Source organism: Dreissena polymorpha, chromosome 2, assembly GCF_020536995.1.
Source record: "Dreissena polymorpha isolate Duluth1 chromosome 2, UMN_Dpol_1.0, whole genome shotgun sequence".
NCBI lineage: Eukaryota > Metazoa > Mollusca > Bivalvia > Myida > Dreissenidae > Dreissena > Dreissena polymorpha.
The window spans coordinates 153512201-153537663 of record NC_068356.1 but is presented as its reverse complement, the minus strand read 5'-3'; the positions used below and the strand labels follow the sequence as shown (position 1 = coordinate 153537663).

At 34.4% G+C, this 25463-nt stretch overlaps 1 long non-coding RNA gene across 5 annotated transcripts in view; it reads right to left on the bottom strand.

The window, feature by feature from the left end:
• The window catches only part of LOC127869511 (uncharacterized), a 59012-nt gene that overhangs the window by 5085 nt on the left and 28464 nt on the right, over positions 1–25463 (bottom strand). For 4 of the 5 annotated variants that reach the window (XR_008044647.1, XR_008044645.1, XR_008044646.1 and 1 more), the window contains 5 exons: positions 15860–16092; positions 15207–15287; positions 14751–14784; positions 13996–14359; positions 13371–13426 (listed from right to left, as the gene is read on the bottom strand). This is a non-coding gene — a long non-coding RNA (uncharacterized LOC127869511). Of the gene's footprint in view, positions 1–13370; positions 13427–13995; positions 14360–14750; positions 14785–15206; positions 15288–15859; positions 16093–24890; positions 25020–25463 lie in introns of all 5 variants that reach the window. The other variant, XR_008044649.1, reaches the window with a different exon arrangement.

Below are 25463 nucleotides of genomic sequence, written 5' to 3'. Positions count from 1 at the left end.
CGTCAAAAAGACGTCTTTTTACCGCGATAATAATGACGTCTTTTAAAAGACGTAAAAAAAATACGTAGTTTTAACGTAACACTACAAAGACGTGTAAGAAAATTGTAAAATAAACGTCTTTTCAACGTCTTTTTTAGCAACATGATACTAACGTCTTTTTAAAGACGTCGACAAGACGTCTTTTTGGCGAGATAGTTATGACGTCTTTTAAAATACGTCAAAAAGATGTCTTTTTACCGCGACAATAATGACGTCTTTTAAAAGACGTAAAAAAGACGTCGTTTTAACGTAACACTACAAAGACGTCTGAGACAATTGTAAAATAAACGTCTTTTCAACGTCTTGTTTGCAACATGAAAATGACGTCTTTTTAATAATAATACGTCGAAAAGACGTGTTTTTAGCGATATAATAACCCAGCAAACATGAGACGTCTTTTAGACGTCTTTATTTTGTTGTTTTACGGTCGCGATGTCGCCGCCAAATAAACAACGTCTTTTCAACGTCTTTTTAGCAATATGATAATAACGTCTTTTTAAAGACGTCGACAAGACGTCTTTTTGGCGAGATAGTAATGACGTCTTTAAAAATACGTCGAAAAGACGTCTTTTTACCGAGATAATAATGACGTCGTTTAAAAGACAAATACGTCGTTTTAACGTAACACTATAAAGACGTCTGAAAAAAATGTAAAGCTAGAGCTTTGTCACAGAATTGACGAATACCTCCACATGCCGCATTAACACATAATATTTTGCATGTCGTCTTCACAAAAAACAGCGGACACCATGCTCAATTTTTAAAACGCACTAAGTGACCCCTTGACCTAGTTTTTGACCCAGAAAGGCCCATGTTCTAACTTGGCCTTAAGATCATCTCCATAAAACTTCAGACCAAGTTTGGTGAAGATCGGATATAAACTACATAAATTAGAGAGCGGACACCATGCTGAATGTTAAAAACGCACTAAGTGACCCCGTGACCTAGTTTTAGGCCCGGAATGGCCCATGTTCAAACTTGTCCTAGAGTACTTGTGACCAAGTTTGGTGAGGATTGGATGAAAACTACTTGAATTAGAGAGCGGACAACATGGTGAGGTTTAAAAGGCACTAAGATACCCCGTGACCTAGTTTTTGACCCAGCATGACCCATATTCAAACTTGACCTAGACATCATCTTGATACAACTTCTGACCAAGTTTGGTGAAGATTGGATGAAAACTACTTGAATTAGAGAGCGGACAACATTGTGATGTTTAAAACGCACTAAGTGACCCCGTGACCTTGTTTTTGACCCGGAATGACCCATATTCAAACTTGCCCTAGACATTATCAAGATACAACTTCTGACCAATTTTGGTGAAGATTGGATAAAAACTACTTGAATTAGAGAGCGGACATGGTGAGGTTTAAAACACACTAAGTGACCCCGTGACCTAGTTTTTGACCCGGCATGGCCCATGTTCGAAATTGACCTACACATCATCTAGTTACAACTTCTGACCAAGTGTCGTGAAGATCGGATTTAAACTTCTTTAAATAGAGAGCGGACACCATGCTCAATGTGTAAAACGTACTAAGTGACCCTTTGACCTAGTTTGTGATCTGACATGGCCCATGTTCGAACTTGGCCTTCAGATCATCTAGATAAAACTTCTGACCAAGTTTGGTGAAGATCGGATGAAAACTACTTGAATAAGAGAGAGGACACCATGCTGAATTTTAAAAAACGCACTTAGTGACCCCGTGACCTAGTTTTTGACCCGGCAAGGCCCATGTTTGGACTTGGCCTTTAGCTCATCTAGACACAACTTCTGACCAAATTTGAAGAAGATCGGATGAAAACTACTTGAATTAGAGAGCGGACAACATGCTGAATGTTTTAAACGCACTAAGTTACTGCGTGACCTAGTTTTTGACCCGGCAAGGCCCATGTTCGAACTTGGCCTAGACATTATGTAGCTACAACTTCTGACTAAGTTTGGTGAAGATCGGATGAAAACTACTTGAATTAGAGAGCGGACAACATGCTGAACGTTTAAAATGCACTAAGTGACCCCGTGACCTAGTTTTTGACCCGGCAAGGCCCATGTTCGAACTTGGCCTAGACATCATCTAGATACAACTTCTGACCAAGTTTGGTGAAGATCGGATGAAAACTATTTGAATTAGAGAGCGTACACTTAATACGGACCGACCGACCGACCGACAAGTTCACTCCTGTATACCCCATAAACTTCGTTTGTGGGGGTATAATAAATGTCTTTTCAACGTCTTTTTAGCAACATGATAATGACGTCTTTTTAAATACGTCGAAAAGACGTGTTTTTAGCGAAATAATAACCCAGCAAACATGAGACGTCTTTTAGACGTCTTTATTTGGTTGTTTTACGGTCGCGATGTCGCCGCCAAATAAACAACGTCTTTTCAACGTCTTTTTAGCAATATGATAATAACGACTTTTTAAAGACGTCGACAAGACGTTTTTTTTCGGCGAGGAAAATAATGACGTCTTTCAAAATACGTCGAAAAGACGTCTTTTTACCGAGATAATAATGACGTATTTTAAAAGACGTAAAAAGGACGTCGTTATAACGTAACACTATAAAGACGTCTGAGAAAATTGTAAAATAAACGTCTTTTCAACGTCGTTTTTAGCAACATGATAATAACGTCTTTTTAAAGACGTCGACAAGACGTCTTTTTGGCCAGATGGTAATGACGTCTTTTAGAATACGTCGAAAAGACGTCTTTTTACCGAGATAATAATGACGTATTTTAAAAGACGTAAAAAGGACGTCGTTATAACGTAACACTATAAAGACGTCTGAGAAAATTGTAAAATAAATGTCTTTTTAACGTCTTTTTAGCAACATGATAATGACGTCTTTTTAAATACGTCGAAAAGACGTGTTTTTAGCGATATAATAATGATGTCTTTTAAAGACGTCGAAAAGACGTGCTTTTAATGTTACTGTATAAAGTCGTTTGAAATAGTCAATTGCTTATTATTATTTTTGAGTTTTGATCACGTTTGTTTTCTGTGTTGTGGTGTTATAAAATATTGTTCTATTATAGGTAATTGGTCATTTTCCTTAAATTTCCATAGGACTTGCGCTTGATAACAATGGTTTCTTTTCTTGTTATGTCTCTGCCGGAGTTTCATATAATTTAAGATGATAAATTATGTATTGATTCAAACGACCCAGCCAGCACACCATTATCGGATAGATTCGGTAGCAAAACGGTATATCGGCAAATCGTTTATCCGATGCTAATCCGTTTCGCCGCCCGATATAGGTTATTTACAATAAATATAAAGAAGTGAAACTCCAGCTGCTGGAGCAGTATTGAATTTTCATTAAACACAATTAGTTGGTCCTTTATTTAAGGCAAGTGACCGATTGCCCAAACAGTACAAAACAGCACAATACAGCACAATACAAACCAACATAAACACAAAATATGAATAAAGCTGGGGTCACCGCCTTGGAACGGTAAATGCAAAGCATTGGGGGTTTAAACCTGGTTATAGAGCGCCCAACCTCACACTTGGCCCATCAATATTCAAAATGCATTTAAGTGTAAATAAAATTTAACGTCATAGCATTGTAACTCAAATTAAACAATAATAAAAGGGAATTAAAACGCATTCAATTTAATAACTATTTAATTACTCAATTGCATTGAAGATACAAGAGTAACAGAGTTACAACTTTTTGACGAACGATCAAATAAAACTATTAACAATTGTCAACTACATTCCTTCTTTATAGAAAAGATTTGAGAATGTAGCATCATGGAGTTAATATCTCAGATAATCATCGCGCAAATACAGGAAGAAGCAGCAATATTGGGTGTAAAAATTCCATATTACATGGCTTGGTTGTTTATGTGACTGCTAAAAAAATAAAAATAATTAAATCAAACAAGAAACGCCTATCAGAGAGAAAATATAAATAAAACGGAACGTTATAAACCCAATGACCTATGCATGTAGATTACAACTGGGAAAGTCGGTCGTATGACGTCACAAAAATCCATAATGACGTGAACAAATTCCAGGGGCAGTACTAAATAAAAATATTAATGGGGCTGTGCTACTAATAAAACAAGTTAAGGTGATTTAACATTAAGAAGCAAATGAATAAAAATGGTAATTCCATTAAAGCGACATTATTGGAATCAAACAGTATATAGGTGTTTTGACAACTGAAGACAGAAATGATTTGATGTACGATTTGAGTCAAAATGTAGTTTACATGCAGATTTGTTCATACGACACAATGACACAATTTTATTCAACAGTGAAACATGCCTATAATGTAGTATTCATGCAGATTTGTTCATACGACACAATGACACAATTTTATTCAACAGTGAAAAATGCCTATAATATCACTAATGATTCTAAATTTTAAGGGAAGAAAGATATAGTGAATCGAAAACCATCAAACACGTGTTTTTAAGTATATAAGCATCGTATCCTTTTGATAAAAACAAGTTAATTAAATTGAAAAGTTTAATATGAACATTAGGTTCAACATATTTTAATTTGCGGACACGCTTCAAAACATCTCCGTAAAATGATGGATGGGAGATTCCATTATTTAAATGCCATTTTAAAGAAACATTATATTTTGAAATTAAATCACCATACTTAGAGTAAAATCTAGCAAATTTATTTCTTAGGTTATGATACAAAAAGCCTTGTTTTAGTAATTTTTTAGTTAATATTAGATTACGATCATAAAAATCTTTAATACACGAACATGCTCTGGCATAACGTACCAACTGCGAAATGTAAATACCATAGGAAGGTCCTTTAGGGATGTTGCCATCTAGAAACGGAAAATTCACAATTTCAAAGTTAAAATCGTCCCGTTTATCGTATAAACTAGTTTTGATCAAATTATTATTAATAGTAAAATTTAAGTCTAAATACGCAGCGTCGGTATTGGATATACACGATCTATTTAAGACTAGTTCTTTTGGGTAGATTTTGTGAATATATTGTTCAAATAATGGATTATCTAAATTAAGTATGTCATCAATGTACCTACTAGTAAGGTTAAAACAATTAATCAAATCTACTTGCTTAGTTTTAGATAATTCTAACATAAATTCGCTTTCATAACAATATAAAAAAAGGTCAGCTATAAGTGGCGCACAATTAGTACCCTTAGGAACGCCAATAATTTGTTTAAATATTTTACCATTAAATTCAACAAACAAGTTATCCTAAAGAAAAGTAAGTGCTGCACAAAAGTCAAGACCAGTCCAAATGATGTAATTAGCTAATATCTGATTAGTAAAAAAAGCTGTTTTAGTGTTTAAAGCTAGATACAAACACTTCTCTCTAGCAAAAGTTTTTTCAATCAAAGAAACAAGTTTGGATTTTATTAAAGCGTGAGGAAGCGTTGTATATAGTGTAGAAAAATCATAAGTACTTACCTGTGACACCTTATATTTTTTATTTTCAATTTTATCAATAACTTCTAAGGTGTTTTTTATTGACCAAAATAGGTTAATATTACTATTTTCATAAACTTTATTACAAAATTTAGCTATATGATATCTAATAGCACTCAATGCAGATGTAAGATACACTGATAATTGTTTGGTGGTAGAAGACACTGAATTAGCGATAAAACGACTTTTATATGGCGTCTTATGTAATTTAGGTATCCAGTAAAGTGATGGCAATTTCTTGTCAGTAATATTGACTATTACATTTAACTTTATGCATTTGGCAATATGTCATATTTTATATGCAACACTTTTAATGAAATATTAAAAAATGTATATATTCGTACCACAAAACATAAATATGGTCAATAATAAATATGCAGCTTGTGGTTAATTTTACCGATAGCGGACCGACAACGGCCCGTTGTGGTCGTAAATGTTTTCGTTCAAAAAAACGATAATTTCGTTCGGTTCCAATTCTGGAAATTGTCTGGCGGTTAAGTTAAATTAGGCGTTCGAACTAAACAATTGTGTCTCGCGTTTTGTTTCGGAGATCTTCCTTAAATTTCAAGTTAGTATTTGTTGATTATAACATAAAATTAACTTTATTTTATTTACGCACATGTAGATTTAACTTGAAGGTACAGTACGAATTCGGATTTTACGTTAATAATATATAGTCGCGAGGTTTATTTTACCGTGCGTTCATACTTTTTTTTTTAGTTGTACATGTACACTCCCTTAAATTGGATTTGTATACAATTTAAATGTATTGTACATATTAAGAATAGTTTTGGTTCGTTGTTTCATTGACAGATTCCACACCAGTGTTGCCCAGACCCAGCCCTCAGCAGCCTACCCGCATTTACAGTGGTGAATCTTCAAGGTTGTTCTGACAGACCACAAACGATAGTTTCAGGTACATAGCATTCCTGAAATTGTTTCTTTGGTTATTAAAATGCTATTTGTACTTTGTATTTTTTACACTTTTATAACAGCATAAAGTACTAGTCAGCAGTAGTGCAATACTTAATGCAGATAAACTGATAATTTGAATTAAATGTGTTATTCTGGTGACTATAGTATATCATTTAAATTAAACTGCCATAATATTTCAGGTTTTAAACCCATACATCAAAATTAATAGCCCTGAATATTTGAAAAGTTAACAATAATGCTTGGCGATGAAAAAGTGAATATCTTGTTTTAATAAATTAAAAATCTTGGGATATTTAAGCAAATGTATTTAAATGATCATTACTAATCCTAAATGTGTACTTTTGCAGAAGCTGTCAAGCGAGTCTTTCCGAACTAAACGAACAGTGAAATAGAGTAGCTGTCAAGCCAGTCATTCCGAACTAAACAAACTGTGAAATAGTGTTGCTGTCAAGCGAGTCTTTCCGAACTAAACGAACAGTGAAATAGAGTAGCTTTCAAGCGAGTCTTTCCGAACTAAACGAACATTGAAATAAGAGTTTTTCATAAAAGATTTGTTCGAAATGCCAGTCACCGTGACTGCCGTTAGGATTGACGTACCGAGCCATCAACGGTGACATCAGCCATGGCTGAAGATCATGATGATTAGTTAACTTTCTATGTGACTGTAAATTGCATTAATAGTTACAACTAATAAGGTTTACAATTTAAATCTTAACGTATACACTTTTAATTATGACTTAATGTGTAAGCCTGATACTTAGACTGCCTTTTGTTGCATTATATATATATATATATATATATATATATATATATATATATATATATATATATATATATATATATATATATATATATATAATGCAACAAAAGGCAGTCTAAGTATCAGGTATATATATATATATATATATTCTTAAATATTGAGGCGTTAAATAAATATACTATCATGAATAGAATTTGAAACGTGAAATATTGAGAAAAAAGTTTGCCTTATCGGGGCTCAAACTGCTGTGATCACTCGGCAATCCGGACTGTTATAAGAAGTCTGCTTTTTATACTTTATTTATATTAGTGATCTACGTGTTGTTACAAAATTTAAAGGAATACACAGAAACTAGCTATTCCAACATATTCCATCATTTAGGGTTTGTAACACTTTATACTTTTATCAATTTCAAATAATCACTTATCATGAACTAAACTGTATTTTCATCAACCGTCTACAACATATAGTATCATTTTGACAATCTGTGAACAATGCCCTTCGGGCGAGCCTTCTCTTTCTTAATTTGCATCGATATATAAACAATCTTGTTATGTTTGCTATGTTATGGGTTTTAATAATGAAAAAGATGTAGCCGAATATAAATTTATTAAACCAAATGTTTCAACTTGAAGCCATCGGCTCTATTTGGTAAATGGCAGAGTTAGACCTGTCCTTTAAGACTGTCTATTGTTCCAAATAGGTAGTTAAGATTAGATTGTAGATGAAAAGTGCATTGCTATACTAATTATGTAAATTAATTTTGATTAAGTTTATCAAAATTATCCATGTCATCACAAAGATTAAATATTGAGACATGCCGATGGGCTACACTTGCGGCTATTCAATTAGATTTAAGAAAGTGTATTATTTGTAATAAACTCGAAAATAAGTTTAATTTTATTCTTGAATGTAAATAATATACAGAACTGAGATCAAAATATATTACAGTGTATTACAGACAATGACAAAATATGTACACATTTATCGAACTTATTACATCAATTAATGGACTATTAATAAAAAATTGGGCTGTTACATTTATCGCTTTTTTCAGGGATGCATAATACCTTTGTATCATCAATTTAATGTATTCTGATGTGTTGTACCGCATATATCATGTTGTTACTCAAATTGTATTTGTTATGTACATAATGTTGTTACTTACACATTATAAAGAGAGACCTAACGCGGACTTTATGGATTGTTTGCCATTTTAAAATTGTAAAAACATACTGGCAGTGAATAATCAAATATACTTCAACACCTGCATCAATAAGGATGTTATAAAAGCTATGTTCTAATATTATTTAATGAAATGTAGTGTAGTAAGCCGTATGACTGTTTATTGTTTTGTTAAGGATAGAAAGTCTAAACGAGGCATTTATAGACTACAGTTAAAATGTTTGCGATTATTTTATTTATTGGATATGATCAAACATTTTTTGCTTTCAGACTTTCTATTGTATCGAATAGGTAGTCTATAATTAGGCATTAACATCAGTATATAAACATGTCATTGCTATAAATAATAGTATGATACATTTACTTTATATTGTCCTACAATACAAAGTATCAGCCATACGGAAAAAGACTTGGATGATGCGGTTTCAAAGATTTTGAAGTACGCGTCTGACAGAAAAGGCGGTGTGGGCCGAAGGCTAGAAAAAAAACTCACCTTAGTGTTCAGTCAGATAGACTCTGGACCATAGCATATATCATTATGGAATGTGCAGTGTTGGTTATTCCCATTTGATTGCTTAATAGCTGATCAAGGACCACCAATCGTGCCATTCTCATTGCCCTTTTGTGTTTAACACTTGACCAGTATGTAGTTTGTGTACAATTATAAATACTTAATTTTAAATACAAATCTTGACATTTCATTTGTAATTTTATTGGGATATTCAATTGTACCATGACATATGTCAAATTCTTCTTTAGAACACTCTTTAAAACATTTACAATTTACGTTCCCTCTTGGTAATTGAACCTGTTTGCATTTTTAACAAATACCTTTTTGGGAGCATGCACTTAATTGCATATAACAACCTATGTTTGTCTTTAGTTTGCATTGTGTTTAATTGTGTTCAGATATGTTATTCAAAACGTTATATGCTGTGTCGTGACTTTGTTATGGATTATGTACTACAGTGCTGTATATTAAGATAGTCTTTTCAAAGAAATAGGCAAGCTATTCTACTTGCCCTGCGTATCACGTTCGGTAGGTTTTTGAGTTGGCTTCTAAGGGCTGACTTGAAGGATACTGAACATACTTTAAAAATTGATGCTCTTTATTTAAATGAACCAAAATTTCGTTGTTCTAGGTAGATTTTTGTCAAGAATATGTTTGTTATGCTAAGGCAAATAAAATTGCATGAAAATATGCAGGTTCAAGTTTTTGGATTATACTGTACCCCCGCAAACGAGGCTTGGCTTCATGAGCACTTGCAATTTATATTTGTAAAACATGATATGTGATGTGTTTGTTGCCTTTTGCGTCTGAAATATAGTACGGCTTCTTTACGTCGAAGAAGACGTCAAAAAAAACTTTCAAAAACAACCAAAAACACACGTGATAAAGACGTCGCAAAAAAGTCTTTTTCGCGTCACGAAAAGACGTCAAAACACCATTCAAAAACAACCAAATACACACGTGATAAAGACGTCGCAAAAAGACGTCTTTTTTGCGTCACGAAAAGACGTCAAAAAACCATTCAAAAACAACCAAAAAAGACATAATAAAGACGTCGCAAAATACGTCGTTTTCACGTCACGAAAAGATGTAAACAAACCTTTCAAAAACAACCAAAAACACACGTGATAAAGACGTCGCAAAAGACGTCTTTTTCGCGTCACGAAAAGACGTAAAAAACTTTCAAAAACCACCAAAAAAGAACTTAATGAAGACGTCGCAAAAAATGTCTTTTTCACGTCACGAAAAGACGTCAAAAAATATATTAAAAAACAACCAAAAAAGGACATAATAAAGAAGTCGCAAAAGACGTCTTTTTCACCCCACGAAAAGACGTCAAAAAACCTTTCACAATTAGACGTGATAAAGACGTCGCAAAAAACGTCTTTTTCACGTCACGAAAAGGGGTGAAAAAAGCATTCAAAAACAACCAAAACAAGACTATTGCCAAGCAATATATGTCCCCTACCGGGTCGACCATCGTCAGAATTTTTTTTTTACTTTTTTTAATATTTGTTGCCATAGCAACCAGAATTTTTGACGTAGGAACAAAATGAAGTGACGTGCATAATGTCCATATTGCCATCTATCCATGTTTAAAGTTGCATGAAAAAATATTAAGAACTTTTAAAGTTATCGCAGGATCCAGACAAAAACACCATTTTCAGCAGTATTTCCAGTCTATTTGTTGCCATGACAACCAGAATTTTTGACGTAGGAACAAAATGAAATTACGTGCAAAATGTCGATATTGCCATCTATCCATGTTTCAAGTTTCATGAAAAATATTAAGAACTTTTCAAGTTATCGCAGGATCCAGAAAAAACACCATTTTCAGCAGTATTTCCAGTCAATTTGTTGCCATAGCAACCGGAATTTTTGACGAAGGAACAAATGAAATGACGTGCATAATGTCCATATTGCCATCTATCCATGTTCAAGTTTTATGAAAAAATATAAAGAACTTTTAAAGTTATCGCAGGATCCAGAAAAAAAAACATTTTCAGCAGTATTTCCAGTCTATTTGTTGCCATAACAACCAGAATTTTTGACGTAGGAACAAAATGAAATGACGTTCATAATGTCCATATTGACATCTATCCATGTTTCAAGTTTTATGAAACATTATTAAGAACTGTTAAAGTTATCGCAGGATCCAGAAAAAAAACACCATTTTCACAGTATTTCCAGTCTATTTGTCGCCATAGCAACCAGAATTTTTGGCGTAGGAACAAAATAAAATTACGTGCATAATGTCCATAGTGCCATCTATCCATGTTTTAAGTTTCATGAAAAAATATGAAGAACTTTTAAATTTATCGCAGGATCTAGGAAAAACATCATTTTCAGCAGTATTTCTAGTCTATTTGTTGCCATAGCAACCATAGTTTTTGACGTAGGAACAAAATGAAGTGACCTGAATGATGTCCATATTGCTATCTATCCATGTTTCAAGTTTCATGAAACAATATTAAGAACTTTTAAATTTATCGCAGGATCCAGAAAAGAACACTATTTTCAGCAGTATTTCTAGTCTCTTTGTTGCCATAGCAACCAGAATTCTTGACGTAGGAACAAAATGAAATGACGTGCATAATGTCCATATTGCCATCTATCCATGTTCCAAGTTTCATGAAAAAAATATTAGGAACTTTTAAAGTTATCGCAGGATCCAGAAAAGTGTGACTGACTGACAGACAGACAGACAGAGCGCAAACCATAAGTCCCCTCCGGTGAAACCGGTAGGGGACTATCACGACATAATAAAGACGTCACAAAAGACGTCTTTTTCACGCCACGAAAAGACGTCAAAAAACCTTTCAGCATAAGACGTGATAAAGACGTCGCAGAACAACGTCTAAACAACCATAGAAAGACGCCATTTGTTTGCTGCGTTATTACTATTCAGCGCTCACATGCGGGTGTACTTGACCGTTAAGGCAATGATACGGGTTATAAACGCAACACGCAGTAGGAGACAAGTGTAACATGCGACATGTCGTATGATGAATTGCATATGCGCTAAATTATTTTAGATTCCATCAATATATTGCATAGTAATGGCAGAAACGAATATAATCAAGCTGTTTTATTGCCAAAATTTGATCTTGACCTTGTTAGACACGAAAGGCCGTCTCCTCTTACTTGTTATTTATGATAAGTTAAAGTTACAGTCCGAAAAAGCTGTATGATGGCAAATATTGATCTTTGAACATTAAATCGTGACATTGATCTTTGAGGTTATTCGAATTATTTTAAACGCGAGTGGTCGTCATATGATGATCAATATTTTGTCCTAGTAATTTCAAAAAAAAATCAACATATGGACACTTTATTGCGTACACATGAATTTCAAGGATTTAAATGAACAAAATTGACCTTTAAGTGTGACATTGAGCTTTGAGGTAAATCGACAGTTGTTTCATGAAACACATAGTGATATGAAACGCATCTATGCAAATTTATTTCAAATTCCATCTTTGGCAAAGGTATGGCTGAGACAGAGAAGTTTGCACAGACGTACAGTGCTACTGCTATATGCCCCTTCTTCAAAAGGGGTATTACAATTTTTCGAATTTGTATTGACAATAACACACACATGATACACACAAGAAAATTGAACTATAAAAATAACAGTGCAATAATAACTGGAAATAACTGCGGCTATCCTACATTCACTATTAATAAGAGATGTCTCTTATTTTACATCAGCATTGTTTATGACTTCAGTCATATACAGTTGTTTTTAAGATCTGACCTGATGACCTAGTTTTTGAACGCACACAGGTTGCTCCCCTTGTTTGAGCTCATGATTATCTGAGGTTACATTAAAATTCTCCATTGCATCTATTTAGTTACAGAGCGTAAACGAAATACGAACAAACGGAAACGCACAAGCATTGACCTTACAGACGCAACAAACAAATCTACGAACAGACTGTGCTACTTGTATGTCCTCCATTGGGAAAACGGAATATAAACCGCCATTCATGTACGTATTGGGCATAGGGTGTACCTTTGGAATCGCTGATCCGTTACTTTGCCGTTTACATCTCAATGTTACATTGATCTCTTTAAACTATAGAACTGTATAGTTTTTGATAGCTTGATGGATGGATAGGCGGATGGTGATGGATAGATGATAGACATTTGCATCAAACAGTTGAAGATACGGATAGTGGGATTAGAAGAGCAAATGAGGTAGCAAGTCTATTTCTTCTCAAATCCAGTCCAAAAATGCCCAGTTGATTGACATTTTAATATTGCGTTATACAGATAATAGGTCGAGAAATAAAGAATTTTGAAGTTGAAATATCAATTTTATGGATGTGCTTATGTTTGGAATCTATTGTCTATGCAAGTTTTATCACTAATAATTCACAATTCATATTTTATAAAAATATTTTTGTCCACTGAGTGTGCATTGACGTTGAAATTCCCAATGTCGCGGGTATATTACATAACCTTAAATGATGAGAAAAGCCCTGGATTGTTTTTTTATACTCACCTTACTGTGACATTAAGTCATACATAGAGATGACGGTAACAACTAGTGACATCAAACTGAAAATGACACCAATAACAACGAGGTTATCATAGGGTAGTTTTACCAATTTATAAGTGCAAATAGAGCAAGTTATTTTCGCAGGAAAACGCAGGCCTAATTTAAAAACCATTTTTTTAATGACACAATGAACAAAGTGTATTATTATAGCGCTATTCCGTACAAACAATAGACTTCAGTTCACCCAATCTTACCGCCCGAACAGAGTGGTTTTGCATTTCATCGTTTTATCAGTTGTAAACAGAACTATTCGTGATATGTAAATTGAAAATGTATTCATTAGTTACAATATTAAGTACAGTTTAAGTAATTGCAAAAGAAGAAAATAGGTTTAAATGATTATAGTTTCAAAAGATTTGCGGAAAATAATGACGTCATCCACTTGAATGAACACGAAGTACGGTTATGAATTTGTTCAGGTTAAATGGCATAGTTAGGGGATTAATCGGAGTATAAAACCCGTTTGATATTAAAGTTTCTATACAACTGAGTAGATACAAACAATGTCCAAATGAATGACGTCTCCTTAATAGAATATATAGCACAACTAAATGTAAATTGCGTTTACCTGTTATTAGATACATGACTCCCATTACTTGTCCTATCTGTTATCATGACTCCCTCTGTTCGTGTTGGGTCGAACGCATCTGTGCAGTTGTATTGGCCATAAACATCTTGCTCCAATTTTAAAATTACCAAGATTCCACTCTCTAGAGTATAATCTGTTGCATAATGTTTCTTAAACGTTTCTTCGAACAAGTAACAAACAAAATGCATCTCCCCTGGGATACATCTAGCTATCTCAATTGTTTTGTTTCGATTATTGGTAAAAATAAAGGTCAAAGGTCGACCCGAATAGCATTTAATACGAACACTTCCTTCAACAGTCATTTGATACTGAACTTCAATCTTCAAAAGGAAAACATCGGAAACTAGAAACAAAATGATATGAATGTTACACTGGGAAAACATACGCGCTATATACAAATATATAAATACAAGATGCGTTAGTACTATGTTTCTCGCTGTATTAATCATATGCTTTGATTTTACATTCTAACATTCTATGTTCTGTATACTGGACACAATCTAACATTACAACGTATCTATAAACAAAGTACAAACTGATTTCCATCTAAAATATATATGTATATACAAACGTTCAAGAGTGCAAACAAATACTGTTAATCGTTTCCCTATCAGCCCCTATCTATACTCAATATTGAATGTATGCATTTATAAGGGTATGAAAACAAAACAAGCTCTGGCTTTTTTCTGATGTTATAGGTTTACAACTCAAATTAATCTATTGGAAATACTTACCAAACATTACTGCACAAATAAAGCTCACTTGATACTGAAATAAATCAACATTATTGCTCATACAAACGCATACATTTCTTATTCTTTTCTTTAAATTTATCAAGGAAATATGTACACGTTCGTTATGTTTCCGCTTCTCTGACACAGTCACTTATCAAGAAACCATTCGTATACAAGATAATTCTTTTAAATTCTTGATGGATCATTCCTTATTCTATCTTTTTGGAAAGTATTATGTCTATAAACCGATTCTTCTGCGTTTTAAGTATATATGTTAATATGTAGGCGAGATGAATAAACGAGATTGATAACAATGATAATGAAACGCACGAGAATCTTAAATGTAAATTCAAAAATGCACTTACATACTTGGTTGTTGTTGTTGTTTTAATTTAAGAGATTTTACAGGTTGTAACATTTCAGACAAAATAATAGTTATAAGTTTGATTGTCTTACCACATAAAACGCCATATCACGGTTCAATAACATCGTTTGATTCGATCACTTTGAACAGTCAGCGAATGCCCCGCATTGATACTAATGATACAATGGTGAACATATGATAAATAAAACATTGCAATTGAGTATATTGGAATTATACAATCATTAAAGTTTATATGTATTTGAAGATACAGTTTATGTGGTATACACATTTTAAACGTGTCGGTGTTTCATTTTAACAACAGTGTTAAATATCAAAGTTAAGATATGATGCATTCCACGATGCTCTTCTTGTTTGGATGTAAGTTATAAGCAACATATATATATATATATATATATATATATATATATATATATATATATATATACAACAATATAACAACACACAATATTTTAGCACAATACCACAAATCTTGAATCAAGAAACATTTATGGAGCAAACGCTTTTTCGATATTTAGAACCGTGACATTGACCCGCCTAGCCCTAGCTCGCTCGAAAGCTCCCTAACGTCCGTTCATCAAATACGTATTTAACTAAAAGATTCACTGTCATGCATGAAATACCAAAGCATGTCGCCGTGTTAATTGCAAATGTAGGTCAATAGGTTAGATAACACTTATAATCAATATAATTTACCGCGAGAGAAGCAGGTTAGATCAAAACTTACGAAAGCATTTTTGAGCTACTAAATCGACGACGACCTCGTCAGGACGAACCACTATTTACCAGATGGCCGACGATGACTACACCTACGTGCGAATGTAGAACGGAACTTCCTGACCTAGTTGGCTGATGACGCTATTCAAAAACCCAGTTGATAACGCCGCAAAGTTCTAGAAACTAAAGAACCCGCTGCTTCCGTGTCCCTTCTAGCGAAACCGAATAAGACACACCACTGTTCTGTAATAGGAAACATACAAATGTTCACCACACATTATTTCAAGATAAGCAAAAAAGCGCGTTGCTTTCTGTCCATAAAACTTTTTGGTTTTGCAATTGATTAATCTATTGTTGTTCAAATGGTCAAAACTATTTAATTGCTTACATTTTGGGTTCAAAGAAACATTTGTTTTCGACGAACGTTCCAAAGATGTTCATATTAAATACATAAAATACATAGTAGTATATTTAATGATTATACATTATGATGATTGCCGGTATATATACGAATACGAAATAGAGCGTTTACATTATATATTTCGTACAATTTGTAAGATTCGTGTAGATTCCAGAAGAATCCTATAGTTTTGGGAATCACCAGTAACCGAAATAGACTCAAATATAACTTTGGTATCAATGTATTAGTTAATGTGTCATTAAAATGATTTCTAATTGCAATGTGTACTGTGTTGTTCAATCAAATGTTGTCTTCACTTGTATTTAATACTATTATTTCATAGTGACATATTGTTTTAGAAAAGTGGACCTGGCTTCTTTTACTCGATTTAAAGTCACATTTTTTCAATGCCATACACAAGCATCATACGTGCAGTACTGAACACAATCACGGGCTATTGAGATTACGTGAGAAAGCTTAATCTTAACATTTAAATTATTGTAAATCGTATTTTCATAATTACAAGCTGACGACTACTCGGTCGAAAGTTTGTCTACCACGTGTTGTTGAAATCAGTATTAAACGGTTAATTATGAACGAGAAACATTGTGTACAATTATAAATGACAAATACAGTGTTGTAAAACTGCGTCGTACACGTTTGTTACTTATAACCTGCGAAACCATTTTACTTGTCGGTTTCTAAAGACAAGAAGGCCATGGTGCCCCAGTGGTCGCTGACCTGAATAGAAGTAACGTTAAGAAATGATTGGTGACGTTGTTTTGTGAAAAGAAAGTGTTTGTTGTTACGTTTTGGCAGATATATAAATATATGTGTTATAATTAGGCTTTTTGTGTTTGTTTATTTTTCAATATACATTTGTTTTCCATTGCGACACAGGTTTATTTGGGATAAAAGTGATACGAGGACAGTAATTTAATAATTAGCATAATCAGCGAAAGAAAATGGAATAAATCTTTCAACAAATTGCTGTCCAGCTTTGAGATCATGAAATAAGCATCTCAGCATTTTTGGGTGTTACACAAGATAACTTGTTACAACTTGCAAGAAGAGCTTTAGATACCGAAAACAAGTGTATTTGTTCAATAGATCGAGTGTTAAAGAAATAGGTTTTGCCTAATCAAACACAGTATGTTAAAATGTTATAATATATCAAAGTCGGCTATATGGAAGTAGATGAGTATTATAATATGCACTAGAAATTCAACATAGATCTTCTTTTTCGGTACCAAACATCTGACACTTGACCAATGGCATAGTTTCAAATGTGTGCACATATGTGCAAATATAAGAAAACACACACACAAAATTTGAAAATGTATGTCAAAACAACTGTCTATTTGTCATTTAAATGCAAAATAAAATATGTAGCATAAATAAATTACTTTTGCAAAAACAAGTGCCAAGGCAACTTAGCTATTTAACAAAACATTTTGTGTTTTTGTATTTCCTAAGTGTTCACATTTTGGACACAGTTTTTTTTAACTACCTTAACAATTTTCAGATTCACCTTGCAATGATATTTCCAATTAAAACAACAATAAAACATGTTTAAATCACAAATCTTTGATAATCACGCATTAACTACTGACTGACTGCAAACTGTATAAGCAGTCTATCTTGTCAATGGCGTCCATCTGGCATCAAGACAAAGGTCTTTGATGTGAGATCCCAGTTTATTGGGACCCATTTCCAGGGAGCTGTAAGCCTGTTACACGATCATCTCATGGTTATTTAAGAAGGTATCAATAAACACTATTGTACAGAAACGATGCAGGCACATGTATAAAGGGGATATAGAGAGAGTAGGATAAGAGAATGGAATGTCAAAAAAGATTCAAATGCAACAAGTCTTTTTGTTTAACTGGTTTTACCAAAATAAAGAAAACAATCTGAGGTAACGGCAATTAATAAATAATTAACGTCATCGTCGTCATCATCATCATCATCATCATACTCATCATCATCATCATCATCATCATCATCATTAACAACATCATTATCATATCATCATTATCATTGTGTATCAACATCCTCATTATAACTAGATTGTTCACATGGTTTTAATATAGCCACTCAACTGCCAAGCCCTATGGCGGCCATGTTTTACAACGAACCATAACCATTTACAAACACAGCAGAGATATCATTAGAATAAATATTTTGACCAAATTTCATGAAGATTGGACAAAAAAATGTGATTCTTAAATTGTTAACCAGACTTTACTAAAGGCATATAATTAAAACTTCCCCGATACTTGGCGGCCATGTGTTTCAACGGACTGGAACCATTTTCAAACTTAGATGCGCTATCATACGAACAAATCTTCTGACCAAGTTCCAAGAAGAAATGTGACTTATTATGTGACTTCTAGAGTGATAACAAGGTTTTACTATAGCCATATAAGGAAAACTTCACCGAACACTGGCGACTTTGTTTTTCAACTAACCGTAACCATTTTCGAACTCAGATGAGACATCATTAAGACAAATGTTATGACCAAGTTTCATGAAGATTGGATAACAAATGTAACTTCCTGAGTGTTAACAAGCTTTTCCTTTGATTTGACGTAGTGACCTACTTCAACTTTTTGACCCCACGTGACCCAGTTTCGAACTCGACCATGACATCATTGGGACAAAAATCTTTGGACCAACCATCATGAAAATCAGACAAAACTTGGGGCCTCTAGAGTGTTAACAAGGCAAAATGTTGACGACAGACGAGGCAAACCGGCGATCCCAGAAGCGAGCACGTTATGCTCAGGTGAGTTAAAAAATCAAAAGCAATATTCATAAACGGATACATATTTGTAAAATACCTAGATCGACATAAAAAAAGCTTTAATAAAAAATGGAATAATATAATGAAATAAAAAATAATATGGATCTTTAGTACCCAATATTGCTGCTTCTTGTATTTGCACGATGATGAAAAATTAACTTTATGATGCTATATTCTTAAATCTTTTCGTAAAAAGAAGGGATGTAGTTGACACTTGTTTATAATTTAATTGTATCGTTCCTCAAAAAGTTGTAACTATGTTGCTCTGGTCTCCTTCCTACTATTGAGTAATTAAATGGTAATTAAATTGAATGCGTTTTAATTCCCGTGTATTGCTGTTTAATTTGAGTTGCAATGAGCACTATAAACTGGTTTAAACCCCCAGTGCTTATCATTTACCGTTCCAAAGCGGTGACCCCAGCTTTATTCTACTGTGTGTGCATGTTGTTTTGTATTGTGCCGTACTGTTTTGCAATTGGTTACTAGACATAAATAAAATACCACGAACGTTTGCATAATAGGAATGCAATACTGCTGGAGCAACTGGAGGTTCACATCTTCATATTAAGATAAGTCAGGGTGATTTCGAAAACAATTTTAAGCAAGGTTTGCATGAAATAAAAGAGCATATGCTCATAGTGTTTATGAATGAAACGAGAATTAAAAGACTTCTTGCTGAATCAGTATTTGGAAAGAGACCCTTCAAGGGCGTAACTTATGTTGATGGTTTCGTCATTTTACTCCAGTGTTTTTTTTCACCATTTTATAAATAGGGCCGGGTCTCTTTGGATTGGGAAAATTTGCGGCGTTTTGACGAAAATTGGGAAATTAGCGTTGTTGCTGTTATGCAAAAATAAAAAGCTTCAAAATTGAGAACACACGTGTGCTCAGTATTATGTTTACTAAGGTTGACTTTATATGGATGGGAGATGTACAAAATATTGAGATCTAAATTTATTTATTTTTGAAACCTTGATTTTTTAGCTCCCATTTGGGAAAACTAGATACTTTTTCCATTGGAATGGGACTGATTACCGGGCATGATTTTGAATGGGAAAAACTAAAATTTTGTCACTAACGTGACGAATACCACCACATGCCGCATTGACATAGAATATTTTGCATGTTGTCTTCACAAAAAACAGCAGACACCATGCTCAATGTTTAAAACGCACTAAGTGACCCCGTGACCTAGTTTTTGACCAGGCATGGACTATGTTCGAACTTGACCTACACATCATCTAGATACAACTTCTGACAAAGTGTGCTGAAGATCGGATGAAAACTACTTGAATTAGAGCGGACACCATGCTGAATGTGTTAAACGTACTCAGTGACCCCGTGACCTAGTTTTTGATCTGACATGGCCTATATTCGAACCTGGCTTTCAGATCATCTAGATAAAACTCCTGACAAAGTTTGGTGAAGATCGGATTAAAAACTTATTGAATTAAAGAGCGGACATTATGCTGAATGTTAAAAACGCACTAAGCGACCCCATGACTTAGTTTTTTGCCCGGCATGGCCAATGTTCAAACTTGGCGTAGAGATCATCTAGATAAAAACTTCTGACCAAGTTTGTTTTAGATATTGGATGAAAACTACTTGAATAAGAGAGCGGACAACATGCTGAATGTTTAAAACGCACTAAGTGACCCAGTGATCTAGTTTTTGATCCGGCATGACCCATATTGACACTTGACCTAGACATCATCTAGATACAACTTCTGACCAAGTTTGGTGAAGATCGGATGAAAACTACTTGAATTTGAGAGCGGACACCATGCTCAATGTTTAAAACGCACTAAGTGACCCCGTGAACTAGTTTTTGACCTATCATGGCCCATGTTCGAACTTGGCCTAGACATCATAGATACAACTTCTGACCAAGTTTGGTGAATCTCGGATGAAAACTACTTGAAGTAGAGAGCGGACACCATGCTCAGTGTTTAAAGCGCACAAAGTGACCCCGTGACCTAGTTTTTGACCCGGCATGACCAATATTCGAACTTCACCAAGACATCATCTATATACAACATCTGACCAAGTTTGGTGAAGATCGGATGAAAATATGCAATTTTAATGCAATGAATGAAGAGTCAAAGCAAGCCATATCCCAAATGAACAATTTTTTCTGTGGCCTGCACACATTAGTTCATATAGCAGATTTATCACAAAAGTCATTATTTGAAGTTGAAAAGGATCATTTTGAAGGAAATATTCGAATTAACAACCCATCTTTTTTAAAGGAAGGCCAGTCTGGTACAGTGCGTCTTATATATACTGCACGTACAACTTTTGCCAGGAGGGGGATCAGAACAAGAACTGTCAGAAGACAGTCTATTCGAGTGCTTGACAGTATAACGTAAGCCATCATGGAGAGGGGGATATAATGTGGGTGTGTGGTCATTTAATAGATGATCTTTCAAAACTAAGGAAAAAAACAGATTTTTTTTGTTTGGGGGGGGGGGTGATTCTGGGGTGGGGCGTCGGGTACGGTTTGAATGGAGTCCATCGTGGAATGTCAGGTAAGTGTTGTTTTGTCAAAGTATGAATCAAATCTGATCATCAATAAAGAAGTTATGGCAATTTTAGCAAAATTTATTAATTTGACCGTTAGAGTCAAGGCCATTCAAAGGTCAAGGTCAAATTCAACTTGCCAGGTACAGTACCATCAATATTGTAAGAAAGAATTTGAAGTTTGAAAGCAATAGCCTTGATACTTTAGAAGTAAAGTGGATATAAACACAAAATTTAAGAAAATATTCAAAGTTACTAAGAAAAAAAAGGACATAATTTCGTTAAAAAGCCACCCAGAGTTATGCAACATGCCATGTACAGTCCCCATACAATAGTAAGCGAGTTTTCCAAGTCTAAAAGCAACAGCTATGATACTTTAGGAGTAAAATGGACCAAAACACAAAACTTAATCCAATGTTCAATTATCTATGTATAAAAGGGACCATAATTCTGCTGTCAAAATGCTTCATACAGTTGTCTGCTTTTGTTTATAGATTGGGGTCATGTTGGTTAAGAAGTATGCAAAATATGAAAGCAATATGTCAAGGGAAATAGAAAATATTTGAGGTGGTACGCCAACTCTAACATAGATTTATCAATAATATGCTTATTCTAAGTGAAAAGGGGCCATAATTCTTACAAAATGCTTGATACAGTTGTCTTCTCTTGTTTATAGGTTGGGGTCATGTTGGTAAAGAAGTATGCAAAATATAAAAGCAATATGTCAAGGGACATATTTGAGGTGGTACGCAAACTTTAACATTCCAACGCTCACGCACACTAGAACGGTAATGGGAACGCCGACGCCGGGGTGAGTAGGATAGCTCTACTATATATATTTCATATATAAAAGTCGAGCTAAAAATGGTTGCCATTTAGGATTTTTAACATTTACATCTGAGTATTTAAAAGAAAACTGCATATTAGGTCTTCAATTGCAGCCTTTACGAGGAAATAGATTCAACATTTTTTTTGCTAATGCTGGACATACATTTTTCCTTAAAGATAAAATGAAGGAATATCTTGAAAAAACTAGTGCAGTAAATGGCTTGCAAAAGTGTTCTTAAAGACTTACAGACTCCCTTTTTCTTAGCTGGTTGCAAGGGACTGGGTTTAAAAGCATATCCATTTCTATGATGAATGAGAGATATCTAAGACTATTGAATTATTTGAATGTCACTGTAAATAGACTTGACAACTTTATCAAAGGAGAGCTCCCTTTGTTTGAAGATATGCCAATTAAACAAGAAACCGTCGGAGACGGATGAGGCTCCCAAAAGTCTTTTTTGTAACAATATTGCAATATTTATTCAGATAAAAGGAAACATCTTGAGGGCACAGTAGTTGGGGAACAATATTTTTTTATATAAAATTTCAAAGGGCCATAACTCTGTGAAAAATCATCCGACCAGAACCCGCTGATAATATGCACATCTCCTCTTGGTAGTGAAGCTTCCCATAACGTTTCATTGAATTCCAGTCATTTGTTGCTGAGAAATAGCCCGGACAAGAATTGCACTATATGTACAGTTAATGGAAAATTTCAAAGGGCCATAACTCTGTGAACAAGAAACCGTCATAGACGGGTGATGCCCATCAAAGGTTTTTTTTGTCACAATATTGCACTATATATTCAGATTAAAGGAAACGTCTTGAGGGGCATAACTTTGGACAAAATAATACGATGGATGGTTTAGCAACTTAAAAATTTCAAAGGGCCATAACTCATCTAACCATAACCCACTAATAACATGCGCATCTCCTAAAGGTAGTTAAGCTTCCCATAAAGCTTCATTGAAGTCCAGTCAGTAGATGGGGAGAAATAGCCAGGACAAGAATTGCACTATATGTACAGTTTATAGAAAATTTCAAAGGGCCATAACTCTGTGAAAAATCATCCGACCAGAACCCGCTGATAATATGCACATCTCCTGTTGGTAGTGAAGCTTCCCATAAAGTTTCATTGAATTCCCGTGATAAATTGCTGAGAAATAGCTCGAACAAGAATTGCACTATATGTACAATGGCAAGTTTCAAATGGCCATAACTCTGTTTAAAATCATCCGACCATAACCAGCTGATAATATGCACATCTCCTGTTGGTAGTGAAGCTTTCCATAAAGTTTCATTGAATTCCCGTAATAAGTTGCTGAGAAATAGCCCGGACAAGAATTGCACTATATGTACAATGGAAAATTTCAAAGAGCCATAACTCTGGGAAAAATCATCCGACCTGAACCGGCTGATAATATGAACATCTCTTGGTACTGAAGCTTCCCATATTGTTTCATTGAATTCCGGTCATTAGTTGCTGAGAAATAGCCCCGACAAGAATTGCACTATATGTACAGTTAATGGAAAGTTTCAAAGGGCCATAACTCTGTGAAAAATCATCCGACCAGAACCCCCTGATAATATGCACATCTCCTCTTGGTAGTAAAGCTTCCCATAAAGTTTCATTGAATTCCGGTCATAAGTTGCTGAGAAATAGCCCGGACAAGAATTGCACTATATGTACAGTTAATGGAAATTTCAAAGGGCCATTACTCTGTGAAAAATCATCCGACCAGAACCGGCTGATAATATGCACATCTCCTCTTGGTAGTGAAGCTTCCCATAAAGTTTAATTGAATTCCGGTCATTGGTTGCTGAGAAATAGCCCGGACAAAAATTATGCACGGACGGACGTACGGATGGACACACGAAGCGGCGACTATATGCTCCCCCCAATTTTTTTTGGGGGAAGCATAAAAATCGTCCGACCAGAACCCGCTGATAATATGCACATCTCCTCTTGGTAGTGAAGCTTCCCATAAAGTTTCATTGAATTCCGGTCATTAGTTGCTGAGAAATAGCCCGGACAAGAATTGCACTATATTTACAGTTAATGGAACATTTCAAAGGGCCATAACTCTGTGAAAAATCATCCGACCAGAACCTGCTGATAATATGCACATTTCCTCTTGGTAGTGAAGCTTGTCATGAAGTTTCATTGAATTCCGGTCATTAGTTGCTGAAATATAGCCCGGACAAGAATTGCACTATATGAACAGTTAATGGAAAATTTCAAAGGGCCATGACTCTGTAAAAAATCATCCGACCAGAACCCGCTGATAATATGCACATCTCCTCTTGGTAGTGAAGCTTCCCATAAAGTTTCATTGAATTCCGGTCGTTAGTTGCTGAGAAATAGCCCGGACAAAAATTGTGCACGGACGGACACACGGACGGACAGACGAAGCGGCGACTATATGCTTCCCCCAAAAAAATTTGGGGGAGCATATAAAGATAAAGTGTATGACTGTCTTGTGACACCTTCAACTTTAGATGGGTAAGTAACTCTGATCCTTTCAGTAACCATCCCAGCTTTGTCAAAGCTCATCCAAAATCAGTATGGTGACCATCTTCCTGGTGGAACCCATGCCACCATCAATTCGAACGAAACTGTAAGTGTTGATAAACACAACAAGTTCCCAGAACGAGTTTTTTCATATGTTAATCATATTCTTTGCGCAAAACCGAATATTAAAACCCTAGCTCTAGATGCACAAATTACATTATTTTCTTTAAATAAAACATGTGATTGGTTGGAAAACAAGACAAACATAAATGAAATTATTAAAGAAACAAGAAAAGAAGTGAAAATTGAAATGTTAAGATTCAAAAGAAAGGGAAAAAATAATATTACAAACAAGACTTGAAAAACAGGAGGAGGAATTTAAAAAGAAAGAACAAGAACAGCGTCGCATTAAACGACTGGACAAAGAAACAACTGACATGTTATTTTATGGTCTTTGGCAAAATGTGCAGCAAATGGAAAGTGAATTAGAAAAAATCAAATCTAAAAATGAACAAATAAAGGCCTTAAAAGTTCAAATACGGTTTAGA